Source organism: Colobus angolensis, unplaced genomic scaffold (genome assembly GCF_000951035.1).
Source record: "Colobus angolensis palliatus isolate OR3802 unplaced genomic scaffold, Cang.pa_1.0 Scaffold129, whole genome shotgun sequence".
Lineage (NCBI taxonomy): Eukaryota > Metazoa > Chordata > Mammalia > Primates > Cercopithecidae > Colobus > Colobus angolensis.
The window spans coordinates 2,369,812-2,384,497 of record NW_012114141.1 but is presented as its reverse complement, the minus strand read 5'-3'; the positions used below and the strand labels follow the sequence as shown (position 1 = coordinate 2,384,497).

Below are 14,686 nucleotides of genomic sequence, written 5' to 3'. Positions count from 1 at the left end.
AAAAAAAAAAAAAAAAAAAATTAAAATTAAAAAATAAATTCTGGAGGAGTACAGGCAACGCAACCTCATCCCAATGTATGGCTCCCTGGCATAATGAGTATTTTGAATTAAAGATCCTAAAAGATCAATAGATGCTAGAAGAGACTTTTTCTCTATCTACATAAAGACCTGAAGGACCCACCAAGGAAAACAATCGTTTTTCCTTCCACTTCTTGCTTTCTCATCTATTGCAGAAAAGAAGAGCAAGAAATTAACCACACCTAAACAGACTTATTCACAAGATAATATTCTTCTTTCAGGCTCAATTTCCAAAGAGCACTTTGGGGAGCCAAAGCGGGACAATTGCTTGAGGGCAGGGGTTCGAGACCAGCCTGGGAAACATAGCACAACCTACAACAAAAAACTTAGAAAAAAAAAAAAAGGCCAGGTGTGGTGCCTCATACATGTAATCCCAACACATTGGGAGGCTGAGCAGGGAGAATTGTTTGAGCCCAAGAGTTTGAGACAAGCCTGGGCAACACAGTGAGACCCCATCTCTCTAAAACAAAAAATAAGCTGGGCATGGTGGCATGTGCCTATAGTCACAGCTACTTAGGAGGCTGAGGCGGGAGTGAAACTGCCATTTTAAAATTATAACTGAGACAGTGAAGGAGATCTGACCAAACCAACTCTATCTTCCTTCTAACCTCCAAGCTGTCTGTTCATTCCTGGGTGTAGGCTGAACTAACTTTGGGAGAAAAGTAGTTTATAATTTAAAACTTAGTTTATAGTTTAAAACAGAGATGACAATGGCCCTTTCCCAAAACAAACCCCATTCTTGCCTGGGGACTAGACTGCCTTTGTAGGACTGAGAAACTAGCCACAAGATTAGAAATTATGGTTTAGGAGTCATACAGCTAGAGGCCACAAAGTTTTAACCCTCCTTACACTGCTCCTAAGATCAGTGCTTAGATGTTTTGCAGACCCTGCACCTGAGGGATCAGCTGGCACCACCCGGATGGATAAACTGGCTCATCTGATCTTGTGGCTCCCACCCAGGAACTGACTCAGTGCAAGAAGACAGCTTCACCTCCCTATGATTTTGTCTCTGACCTGACCAATCAGCACTCCTGGTTCACTGGCTTTCCCCTACTCACCAAGTTGTCCTTAAAAACTCTTATTTCCTGGCCAGGTGCCGTGGCTCACACTTGTAATCCCAGCACTTTGGGAGGCTGAGGCGGGCAGATCACTTGAGAAGAGTTCGAGACCAGCCTGGCCAACATGGCAAAATCCCGTCTCTACTAAAAATACAGAAATTTGCTGGGCATGGTGGCGTGTGCCTGTAATCCCAGCTACTCGGAGGATGAGGCAGGAGAATCATTTGAACCCAGGAGGCAGAGGTTGCAGTGAGCGGAGATTGTGCCATTGCACTCCAGCCTGGGTGACAAGAGCGAAACTCCATCTCAACAACAACAACAATGAAACCTCATATTTCCAAATACTTGGGGAGACTTATTTGAGTAATCATGAAACTCTGGTCTCCCACACAGTGGGTCTGTGTGAATTACTCTTTCTCTACTACAGTTCTCCTGTCTTGATAAATTGGCTCTGTCTAGGCAGCAGGCAAGGTGAACCCATTGGGTGGTTACAAGAGGATCACATGAGCCCAGTAGGTCAAGGCTGCAGTGAGCTGTGACCACACCATTGCACTCCAGCCTTTGGGACAGAGCAAGATCCTGTCTCAAAATAAAATAAAATAAAATAAATAAAATCTTTTTTTCAAAGAGAACCATTTACAAGCTAATCTCTGTTCCCTGATCCATTCATTCTCCCTAGTAATCATTTATTGTACCTCAACATAATTACCTATATTCCCCTTCTACTCACTTCTTTCTCAAATAAGGCTATGCAAGTATCTGGGCCCCACTGGGATATTGAGTGATCACTCTGATTCTCCCCTGTGTACACATTAATAAGTTTTTATACCTTTTTCCTACTAATCTGCATTTTGTGAGTTGATTTTTCAGTAAACCTTCAGAGGACAAAGGGGAAGTTTTTCCCTTGGCCCCTACTGTCAGAGGCATTTGAACCAAAGTGACTCCATCTTGAATAGGCACTGGGTAAAATAAAGCTGAGACCTACTGGGCTGCATTCCTAGGAAGTTAGACATTCTTAGTCACAGGATGAGATAGGAGGTTGGCACAAGATACAAGTCACAAAGACCTTACTGAGAAAACAGGATGTAGTAAAGAAGCTGGCCAAAACCTGCCAAATCCAAGATGGTAATGAAAGTGATCTCTGGTCATCCTCACTGTTCATTATGTTAGAGTCAGCAGTTAGGCAGACATGAGCAGGGCAGGGGAGGGCCCCCTCTCCAGGAATGTCAGGTGACCATCAGATGATGGTCAGGCAGTTGTTAAACTGTCTCTCTAAAATAATAATTGGTTGCAGCCAGTGTTAGGGAAAGACAATCTCCCAATAGATAGAAAGCACCTGAAACTGGCTGGGCACCATGGCTCATGCCTGTAATCCCAGCACTTTGGGAGGCTGAGACAGGTGGATCACCTGAGGTCAGGAGTTCAAGACCAGCCTGGGCAACATGGTGAGACCTGCCCCCCCCCCCATCTCTACTAAAAATACAAAATTAGCCAGGTGTAGTGGTGCATGCCTGTAATCCCAGCTACTCAGGAGGCAAGGCTGGAGAATCACTTGAACCTGGGAGGCAGAGGTTTCAGTGAACTGAGATTGCACCATTGCACTCCAGCCTGGGTAACAAGAGTGAGACTCCATCTCAAAAAAGGAAAAGGAAACACCTAAAACTGGTAATCAGCAGCTTCCTGGTAAGATCTTTGGAGCTGGACAAGTGGGCTAAGGCATGTTCACTAAGAGGCAAAACAGCAGAGTTTAAGGGTATATGACCTTCCTCTGGGAACACTTGACTGGTAAGGAAAAACTGCCTCAGCTGAGCATGCGTACAACTTCAGTAAACACACTGCACATACAGACGGCACACCCTAAGGGGAGCATTAAGGGAGGAGAAGTGGAAACCCTGGAACCATGCCCATTTATAAAACCTCAGGTCAAGGGCTGAACAGGGCACTTGGATCTCTCAAGTCACCCGCTTAGCCCTCTTCAAAGTGGACTTTGCTTCCTTGCATTCCTGCTCTAAAACTTTTTAATAAACTCTCATTCCTGCTCTAAAAGTTGTCTCAGTCTCTCCCTCTGCCTTAAACCTACTTCTGCCCCTTGGCCGAATTCTGTCCTCTGAGGAAGCAAGTATCTAGTTGCTGCAGCCCCATATAGATTTGCTGCTGGTAACAATTATATACTAGTTATAATGTATTAGCATACTAAAAGCCACCCCCACCAGCACCATGACAACTTATAAATGCCATGGCAATGCCTGGAAGTTAACCTACATAGTCTTTAGGGGAGGAACCCTCAGTTCTGGAAATTGGCCACCCCCTTCCCAGAAAACTCATGAATAATCCACCCCATATGTAGCATAGAAGCAAGAAATCGCCATAAGTATACGCATGGAGCAGCCCCTGCCTCTGCTCTGCCTATGGAGGAGCCATTCTTCTGTTTCTTTTCTTCTCTAATAAACTTGCTTTCACTTTGCAGACTTGCCCCAAATTCTTTCTCGTGCAAGGTCCAAGAACCCTCTCTTGGGGTCTGGATTGGGACCCCTTTCTGGTAACACTACAATTCTAAGAGCTCTTTTTTATTGGTTCACCTATAAGAATAAACTGAGGCAAAATTAATATAAGCAGAGAGTTTATTTGGGCCAAATTTGAGGACTACAGCCCTGGAGACACAGATTCAAGTTAAGTTGCCCTGACTATATGCTGTGATTAGCAGCACTTACAAGTGGATTTTGTTTTTGTTTTTGTTTTATTTGGAGACAGGGTCTTGTTATGTTGACCCGGCTGGGCTTGAACTCTTGGCTTCAGGCAATCAACAAGTGGGGTTTTTTGTTTTGGTTTGGTTTGGTTTTAGATAGAATCTTGTTCTGTCACCCAGGCTGCAATGCAATAGTGCAATCTTGGCTCACTGCAACTCCTGCCTCCCAAGTTCAAGCAATTCTCCTGCCTCAGCCTCCCTAGTAGCTGGAATTACAGGCGTGCACCACCACGCCCAGCTATGTTTTGTATTTTTAATAGAGACAGGGTTTCCCCATGTTGGTCAGGCTTGTCTCGAACTCCTGACCTCAGATGATCTGCCCACCTCAGCCTCCTAAAGCACTGAGATTACAGGTGTGAGCCACTGCGCCTGGCCAACAAGTGGGTTTTTAAAGGAAAAAAGAAGGGGCAGTTCCTAAATTGAACATAAACTACTAATTGGCATATATTGTTCCTTGTATCACAAATTCCAGGAACATGAAGATAATGGGTGAGGGTCATATTGTGCAACTTGTGATAGTATTTTGGGTAATTTATCAGCCAGTCTGGAAACTACATGGAAGGAAAGAAAGAACAAAATGCCTTTAAACAATTGTTCCTAGGCATGGCTCTTTGGGGAGGGGTGGGTGTGACTGAAGATTCATTCTCTGAAGATTCTGTCTCTCTGGGCTTGATAAATTTTGCATACCACACATTTTTCAGACTTCTCTGAGCTACTTCTCTTTCTCACTTCAGTGTTCATTTTAAAAATAGTAACCTATTATTTCATAGATGCAATGTCTTATTGCTCTAAAGCATGCACTTCGGTAGAGAAGGGGTCTCTAAGAGGGGCAGCAGTTGTCCCCCAACGGGGCAAAAATTGGTTCTTTTGGGATTGACAAGAGAATCTTTTATATCACAGTGGTCTGTGGCCTTCAAAAACTCAACCCTATTCACAAAATCATATTCATTCTTCTAGAGTTGAAGTGTCTTTGCCTGGGCTGGAGTGCAATGGCGTGATCATAGCTCATCTCAGCCTGGAACTCCTGGGTTCAAGTGGTCCTCGTACCTCAGTCTCCCGAGTAGCTGAGACTACAGGTGTGTGCCATCACACCCAACTAATTTTTTTTTTCTTATAGACAGGTGGTCTCGCTATGTTGCCCAGGCTGGTCCTGAACTCCTGGCCTACAGCGATCCTCCTGCCTTGGCCCCCCAAAGTGCTGAAATTACAGGTGTGAGCAACTGCGCCCAACTTCTTGTCCATTAATATTTAATTTCTCTCTGCGTAGTCTCATTTCCTCTATTTTTTTCTTTCCTGTTTTGATCTCTATCTTTATTAGGGGCTTTTCTCAGATGTGTGGTGACACTTGGTTTTCCATTCATATTTTTTTTTTAAATAGTATGTATTTATTTTATTTTTTTTTTATTATTATACTTTAAGTTCTAGGGTACATGTGCATAACGTGCAGGTTTGTTACATATGTATACTTGTGCCATGTTGGTGTGCTGCACCCATCAACTCGTCAGCACCCATCAATTCATCATTTATATCAGGTATAACTCCCCAATGCAATCCCTCCCCCCTCCCCCCTCCCCATGATAAGCCCCAGTGTGTGATGTTCCCCTTCCCGAGTCCAAGTGATCTCATTGTTCAGTTCCCACCTATGAGTGAGAACATGCGGTGTTTGGTTTTCTCTTCTTGTGATAGTTTGCTAAGAATGATGGTTTCCAGCTGCATCCATGTCCCTACAAAGGACGCAAACTCATCCTTTTTTATGGCTGCATAGTATTCCATGGTGTATATGTGCCACATTTTCTTAATCCAGTCTGTCACAGATGGACATTTGGGTTGATTCCAAGTCTTTGCTATTGTGAATAGTGCCGCAATAAACATACGTGTGCATGTGTCTTTGTAGTAGAATAATTTATAATCCTTTGGGTATATACCCAGTAGTGGGATGGCTGGGTCATATGGTACATCTAGTTCTAGATCCTTGAGGAATTGCCATACTGTTTTCCATAATGGTTGAACTAGTTTACAATCCCACCAACAGTGTAAAAGTGTTCCTATTTCTCCACATCCTCTCCAACACCTGTTGTTTCCTGATTTTTTAATGATTGCCATTCTAACTGGTGTGAGATGGTATCTCATTGTGGTTTTGATTTGCATTTCTCTGATGGCGAGTGATGATGAGCATTTTTTCATGTGTCTGTTGGCTATATGAATGTCTTCTTTTGAGAAATGTCTGTTCATATCCTTTCCCCACTTTTTGATGGGGTTGTTTGTTTTTTTCTTATATATTTGTTTGAGTTCTTTGTAGATTCTGGATATTAGCCCTTTGTCAGACGAGTAGATTGCAAAAATTTTCTCCCATTCTGTAGGTTGCCTGTTCACTCTGATGGTAGTTTCTTTTGCTGTGCAGAAGCTCTTTAGTTTAATTAGATCCCATTTGTCAATTTTGGCTTTTGCTGCCGTTGCTTTTGGTGTTTTAGACATGAAGTCCTTGCCCATGCCTATGTCCTGAATGGTACTACCTAGATTTTCTTCTAGGGTTTTTATGGTATTAGGTCTAACATTTAAGTCTCTAATCCATCTTGAATTAATCTTCGTATAAGGAGTAAGGAAAGGATCCAGTTTCAGCTTTCTACTTATGGCTAGCCAATTTTCCCAGCACCATTTATTAAATAGGGAATCCTTTCCCCATTTCTTGTTTCTCTCAGGTTTATCAAAGATCAGACGGCTGTAGATGTGTGGTATTATTTCTGAGGACTCTGTTCTGTTCCATTGGTCTATAGCTCTGTTTTGGTCATATTTTTTTTTTAATGTGGAGCTAAAAGGCTGCTTGGAAGCTCTGAGCACATGAGGTGGAGTTGTCAATATGGGCTTCATTTTATTTATTTATTTTTACTTATTTTGTTTTATTTTATCTCTGTTTTGTTTCTTTTTCAGGTCTTAAACAAAAATCTGGAACGTGGGCTTCTTCGTAGGTTATTTGGCTGGGCTTTTGTATTATATGAACCACAGAAAATAATCTTCCAGTATGGTATTGTTTTCAGTATAGTACATCAACCCCAATTTTGCCTGGTTTCCCTTTATCCAGAGATCTTTTGTTTTCAACTTACAATCTTATTCTGGGATGGGGGATGTACAGTCTGGCTGTGTGGACTTGCAGGAGAGATTTAGGGTTCTAACTACTTCTTACTGACTTCCAACTAATCTCCTGTATTCAGTCTTATATGCACCCCCACTTATACTAGATGTAGCTGGTACTACCAAAGCCTGGTCACAAAACTCTATGGGAGTCTCAATGCAGGTTGAGTTGCTTCTTAACTTTCACCCCTGCTGGCTTAAGACTCAGCTTCACAAGCCTGCTAAGTCAGTTGTTATTTATCCTGTTTTCCAGCCCTTCAATTTTTTAAATGAAAAATTGTATTTTTAATTGACAAATAATAATTATATATATTATGGGATAAATATGATGTTTTGATATTAATAGATGTATACATTGTGGAATGATTATATGAAGCTAATTAACATATCCCTCTCCTCACGTACTTCTTTTTCTTTGTATTGAGAACATTTAAAATCTATTCTTGGCCAAGCATGGTGGCTCACACCTGTAATTCCAACACTTTGAGAGGCCAAGGCAGGAAGATTACTTGAGCCCAGGAATTCAGGGGTTCCAGACACCAGCCTGGGCAACATAGCAAGACCCTGTCTCTGATGAAAAAAAATAAAAGTAAAAATAAATGTTTAATTTAAAAAAATTATTATTGTTATTATTTTTACAATTTTGAAACTGTAGGGGCCAGGAAAAAATTTCCCCTTTGTTCTCTGAAGAATCACTAAAAAAATCACTCACAAAATGCAGATTAGTAGGAGAAATGGCATAAAAACTTAGTAATTGTTTTCCTTGTTGGATCCCTCAGGTCTTTATGTACATGGAGAAAAGGTCTCTTCTAGCATCTGTTGATCGCTAAGGACATTTAGTTCAAAATACTGATTATACCAGGGAGCCATATTTGGGGGTAAAATTCCAGGTGCTCCTTCAAAATATGCATTATTATTGACTATGGTCACCATGTACAATAGATCTCAAAAACTTATTCCTCCTGGCTAACTGAAGTGTGTGCCCTTTGGTCAACATCTCCCCTGCTCCCCTCCTCCCACAGCCTCTGGTAACCACTATTCTACTTTCTGCTTCTATGAGCTCAACTTTTTAAAATTCCACATATAAGTGAAATCATGTGGTATTTGTCTTTCTGAATCTGGCTTATTTCATTAGTATAATATCTTCCAGTTTCTTCCATGTTGTTGCAAATGATAGAATTTCCTTATTTGTAATGTTCCCTCAAATTTAATCAATTGTATGGGGTTTATGTGATAAAAAATCCTTTTGCTGTCATTTTCGTGGGGTTTCCAGAAGGAGCCTAAATAGGTACACGTGCTTAGTCTGTCTTTTTTTTTTTTTCTGTTTGAAGACAGGTCTCCCTCTGTTGCCAGGCTGGAGTGCAATGGCCTGATCATGACTCATTGCAACCTCTGCCTCCCAGGCCCAAGCAATCCTCCTACCTCAGCCTCCAAGTAGCTGGGACTGCAGGTGTGTGCCACCATGTGTGGCTAATTTTATTTTTGTAAAGACAGAGTCTCCTTATATTGCCCAGGCTGGTCTCAAACTCCTGGGCTCAAGATCCTCCTGCCTCTGCCTCCCAAAGTGCTGGGATTACAGGCATGAGCCATGGTGCCTAGCCTAGCCTGTCATCTTTAAACAATTGGGCTGGGAAGGAAAAGGTAGCACATAGATATTGATAGATTATTGAAGCAGAGATAGATTAGCATAATTGTCCATTGTAAAGGGGCTGAATGATCTGGAGAAATGGAGGCAACTCAGGAAAACTGAACTTGGTGATGTGTGCTTAGCACTAATGAAAAGTGGCCGGGCACAGATGCTCATGCCTATAATCCCAGCACTTTGGGAGGATGAGAGGGAGTATAATTTGAGATCAGGAGTTCAAGGTTGCAGTGAGCCATGATTGTGCCACTGTTCTCTTGCCTGGGCAGCAGAGTGAGACCCCAACTCTTAAAAAAAAAAAAAAAAAAAAACAGAACCAAAGAAATGTTAGTTCCAGGGATTCCCAGGGACACAGGCAGGGTCCAAGAATGATGCTGAGTTAAGGTTAGGTGGTTGTTCAGAGAGCTACTTCAATTTGTGTCCCGTATTATGGATCAATGACCTTAAAAATAGCCATAGTTTTTTTTTGTTGTAGTAACTCAATTTGTAGGATTGTTTCCTAAGAGATAATCTGACATGTTCAAGGACTTCTTCACAAGGATGTTCATTAGCTGCATTATTTATAGTACCAAACATTAGAAATTGTCTAAACCAGAGACCAGCAAGCTATGGCTATAACAGTGAAAAGGAGGCCTAGCATGACTAACTCCATTTTGCTCCTAACCCCCCGGAAGTGAAAACCTATATCTTTTAGGTTAACTGCTTTTGCTTATCTCTGCACATAGGCCAAGCTAACTATAGGAGGAATTTAGTTTATAGTTTAAAGTAAAGATGGTAATAGTACCTCCCCCAAAACTAACCCCTCAGGAGATAAGGAGGATGCATGCAAGTAATAATGTTATGTTAAAGATTTATAAGAGCATTGTGACCTGACCAAGGACAAGGTTTCACCACCTTCGTGGACCCTTGCTGCCACCCGGATGTCTGTGATCATTGGCCACTTCTTGACCTCAACTCCTTCCCTCTTCCCGTCACATAAAAGGAGCCTGAAATTTGTATTGACTTAAAATGGTTCTTTAGGACACTACTCTTCCGTTTTCTTGGTTTACTGGCTCTCTGAATAAAAGTCACTTTCCTTGCCTCAACCCCTTGTCTCTTGACTTATTAGATGTCATGCAGTGAGTGGTACACACTTTGGACTCGGTTACATGACCCACAGAATCATGCAGTCCTCCTTTTATTTTGGTAAAGTTGTGTTAAATACAGCACACACGTATATGTATTGTTTATAGCTTATGGCTCCTTTCATGCTATAAGGGCAGAGACTATATGGCCAATAAAGCCTAAAATATTTGCTATCTGTACCCTTTTTTTTCTTTTTTAGAGAAACGGGGTCTTGCTATGTTGCCCACGTCGGTCTCAAACTCCTGGACTCAAGTGATCCTCCTGCCTCGGCCTCCCAAAGTGCTGGGATTACAGGTGTGAGCCACCGCGCCTGGCTATCTGGACCTTTAAGGAAGTTTGTTGACCCCAGTTTAGATGACTGGTATGGGAATGGTCAAGCTAAGATATAGCCATATGATGGAACAGAATGTAGTCAATGAACATTGTGTCTAGGAAAAAAATGCTTTCAACATTTTAATAGAATGTTCACATTATAATGTTAAGTTAAAAAAAGCTAGATATAAAATTATACAGTCTGTTCTGAACTATATAAAAATATGTACAGAAAAACACACTGGCAAGAAATTTAGTACCATAAAATATTTTCTTTTTATTTCTTTTCTTTTTTTTTTTTTTTCCCCAAGACGGAGTCTCACTCTGTCCCCCAGGCTGGAATGCGGTGGTGTGATCTTGGCTCATTGCAACCTCCGTCCCCGCCAGGTTCAAGTGATTCTCCTGCCTCAGCCTCCTGAGTAGCTGGGACTACAAGCACGCATCACCATGCCCAGCTAATTTTTGTATTTTTAGTAGAGACGGGGATCTCACCATATTGACAAGGTCTTGAACTCCTGATCTCAGGTGATGCACTCCCCGTCGGCCTCCCAAAGTGTTGGGATTACATGCGTGAGCCACCGCGCCTGGCCTAAAATATTTTCACTTAGTTTTTTGTTGTTGTTAGAGAGACAGGGTCTTGCTCTGGCACTCAGGCTGGATTTCAGTGGTGCAATCATTTCACACTGAAGCCTTGACTCCTGGACTCAAGAAAGTGTCCCACCTCAGTCTCCTGAGTAGCCAGGGCTACAGGCACACATCAGCTAATTTTTACTGTTTTTTGTAAGATGGGGTCTCATTATGTTGCCCAGACTGGTCTTGAACTTCTGGCTTCTCTCTTCACATACTTCTGATTAAAAAAAAAAAAAAGAACTCCTGGCTTTGCCGGGCGCGGTGGCTTCCGCCTGTAATCCCAGCACTTTGGGAGGCTGAGGCAGGTGGATCACCTGAGGTCAGGAGTTCCAGACCAACATGTCAAAACCCTGTCTCTACTAAAAATAAAAAAAATTAGCCAGGCATGGTGGCGCATCCCTGTAGTCCCAGCTACTTGGGAGGCTGAGGCGGGAGAATCGCTTGAACCAGGAGGTGGAGGTTGCAGTGAGCCGAGGTTACAGTGAGTCAAGATTGTGTCACTGTACTCCACTGGGTGACAGAATGACACTGTCTCAAAAAAAAAAAGAACTCTTGGCTTCAAGTGAGCCACCTGCCTCAGCCTCTCAAAGTGCTGTGATTACAAGCATGAGCCACCACATCTGGCCATAAAATATTAGTACTTTTCTGTATAACAACCAGAAAGGCAGAGATAGAACTTTGTATGGGGAGAATTCCTCCTGCTGCAACATGGTCTGTGCCCTGCAAACGTAAGTGTCAGCACAAGGCAAGGCAACAACAGGGGAAGGGAAAGGGCAACACCAATAATTCAGTCGTTTCTGTAGTGACAGTCAAAACCTGCCCAAACTTGAGGGAGCTCCAAGAATAAGATGACCAACCATCTGGGTTTGCTGACACTGTCTTGACTTTAGCATGGCAGCCACACATGGCAGGAAGCCCCTTAGTGTGGGGTTCCCACAATTGGCCACCCTACCACCATGCTGTACCACCCACACACACCATTGGTTGACCTTTGCAAAGTACCTGAGAATGGATTTGTCTCTTGTTAGACACTTCTCCAGTGAACAGTTGGGTGGAACACCATTAATCAATGAGTGCTTTTGTGCAAAACAGAAAAGGGGCCTGCTCTGGAAAAATGCAGGCCTCATAGCTTGGTGAAACACCTTTGGTAGCAGGCAGCCTTCTGTTAGGCCCTAGCTAGAGCATACAGCTTGTCAAGCAGAGCCACAGCTGGAATTCAAGACCCTGTTCTCTCAGCAGGCACCTTCGTACAGTGCACAAACCACACAATTGCAGGCAGCAGACCTGCCACTCAGACTCTAGAGGGATCTGCTCCCTGTCCCAGGTGCCTCTAACATCCACAGTGCCAGGAAACACAAAACTCTTTCTTGAGCACTGACTTATGTATTTTTGTCTGTGTCTGTGAAATCCAAAATAAACACCGGATTTTTTATTTTTTCCCACAGAATAAGGACCTACTGGAAATAGATGAAAAAGACATAAAAAGACATCTGGAGGGGAAACAGTGAAGCCAAGAATGAGACTGGAGGTGGAATTCGGCCCTTTTATTTTGATTCTCTGATTCCAAAAAGGAACCCACTGGGCTGCAGGAGCATGGCGACCACCCTGTCTCTTTACAGCAGCCCCGTGCTCATGGGCTCATGGGTGGTGCTGTAAAGGTCCTCTTTCCAGCCACTCCATCTTCAGTGTTGTCACTGCCCATTCTCTCACTCCTCCTTCTGGCTGTCTGACAAAATGTTCATTAGATGTTTAAAATATGTTTTCTGAGTCTTTTTTCTATTCCTCTGCATATCCCATCTTTTTGTCTCTTAGAAAGGAGGTAGGAGACCAGCAGGACTTGTCTTCTAGTCACAACTCTGCTGGCCAAAGAAGACGGTCCACACAGGATGACGTGAAGAAACCAGCGGAAACCAGCAGATGGCGACAAAAGCAATCCCTAGCCGCCCTCATTGCTCATTAGCATTGGACACGCCCGCCAACTCCATGATAGTTTACAAATGCCATGGCAACGACCCGGAAGTTACTGCCTCTTTCCATGACAACGAATTTTCTGGGTCATTGCCTTGAAAAGGAGCAGTAACTTCCTAGATCTTTCTAAATAATTGGCTCTCAATTTACATTAGCTTGCCCCTTAATTTGCAAGTAATTGAAAGTGGGTACAAGTAGATAGAGTTATCAACAGCCCATACATTGCAAACCCCGGGCTCATTGCCTACAAGTTACCCCTGCTCTGCAAGGAGAGGTGCTATTCATATGATTGCTGTTTAACACCACAGGCTTGTCCTTAAATTCTTTCCTGGGTGAAGCTGAGAACCCTTCAGAGCTAAGCCCCAATTTTGGGGCTCACTGTCCTGCAGCAGAATTACGTTCTTCAGTCCTGTTTCCCAATTCCCTACTTCCCTCTTCAGTTTTATATTTTTTGTTGTTAAACCTATCTGCTGAAGTTAGCATGTAAGCATTTATATATGTATGTACACATGTATGTATGTTTGTTATTGCATTTTTCCCTAGAAGTTCTATTTGGTTATTTTAAAAATAGACTACGTAGGCTAGGCATGGTGGCTCACGCCTGTAGTCCCAGCACTTTGGGAGGCCAAGGCAGGCAGATTGGTCAGGAGTTCGGGATCGGACTGACCAACATGGTGAAACCCCATCTCTACTACAAATACAAAAATTAGCTGGGTGTGGTGGCACATGCCTGTAATCCCAGATACTCAGGAGGTTGAGGCAGGAGAATCACTTGAACCCTGGAGGCGGAGGCTGCAGTGAGCCGAGATCATGCTACTGCACTCCAGCCAGAGTGACAGAGTGAGACTCTGTCCCAGAAAAAAAATAAATAAATAAAAAATAGACTACGTTGCTTTTCATAGTTTCCAATTCATTGAATATATCCACAAGTTTGCCTTAAAAAAAATTCAGGCTGACTCTGGGTGCACTGCCTATGAGTTATCTCTGCTCCACAAGGTTAACTGTAATCTATAAATAAAAATAAAATGAAATAAAATAAATTCAGCCTATTTGTTTAAAAAGTCTACATCTGATAATTCAATATTTGAACTCTTTGTGGATCTCTTTCTATTATTTGTCTTTTTTCCCTGCCAATTGCCAGTCTTGTACTTTATGAGTTATCTACGACTGTGTGTTGGACACTGCTTTGGGGTTTTTTGTTTTTTTTTGTTTGGGAGTCTCCTTCTGTTGCCCAGACTAGGGTGCAATGGCTTGATCTCAGCTCACTGCAACCTCTGCCTCCTGGGTTCAAGATATTCTCCTACCTCAGCCTCCCAAGTAGCTGGAACTACAGATGCCCACCACCGTACCTGGCTAATTTTTTGTATTTTTAGTAGAGATGGGGTTTTGCCATATTGGCCAGGCTGCTCTCGAGCTCCTGACCTCAGGTTATCCACCCCACCTCAGCCTCCCAAAGTGCTGGGATTATAGGTGTGAGCCACCACACCCAGCCTAGACACTGCATTTGAAAAACTATGTGTAGAAATTATTTGAGGCCTATGTTGAAGGGACTTTCCTTCAGAAAGTCTTTACATTTGCTTCTTTGAGGCGTCTAGGGGTATAATAATCTCAAAGCACCTTAAACCAGGCTCAAGGCTTGATATTCCCTGACCCAAACAATTAGCAATGCCTGCCATATAAGGAAATAAATGAAGAATATAAAAGACCCTCACAAAGCAGCCCAAACGCTCCCAAATCAGAGACAACAGTGTCAACAGAGGTCAGTTACTGGGGCCCCCATGTTCTCACCTGATCAGTAAGAGTTAATAATGAGTCCTGTAGGCATAGCCAAAGGGCTTGTTGGGTACAAAGATCTGGCATCATAATGTGATGTGAAAGTTATAGGTGGACTGGCAAATGTGTCAATCCATCGGACTGGAGAGGAGTATTGAATTTAGGTTTAAGACTTTTCTTATTTTAATGTCAATGCTGTGTTATCTGTATTATCTTAAAAGAATC

General features: G+C 42.7%; 1 protein-coding gene across 1 annotated transcript in view; it reads left to right on the top strand.

The window, feature by feature from the left end:
- Window positions 1-9,738, top strand: part of METTL6 (methyltransferase like 6) — a 41,953-nt gene extending 32,215 nt beyond the window's left edge. Inside the window, exon 7 of the mRNA XM_011933689.1 lies at window positions 6,811-9,738. The gene's annotated coding sequence lies outside the window, so the exon portion shown is untranslated. The remainder of the gene's footprint in view (window positions 1-6,810) is intronic.
- The last annotated feature ends 4,948 nt before the right edge of the window (window positions 9,739-14,686 follow it).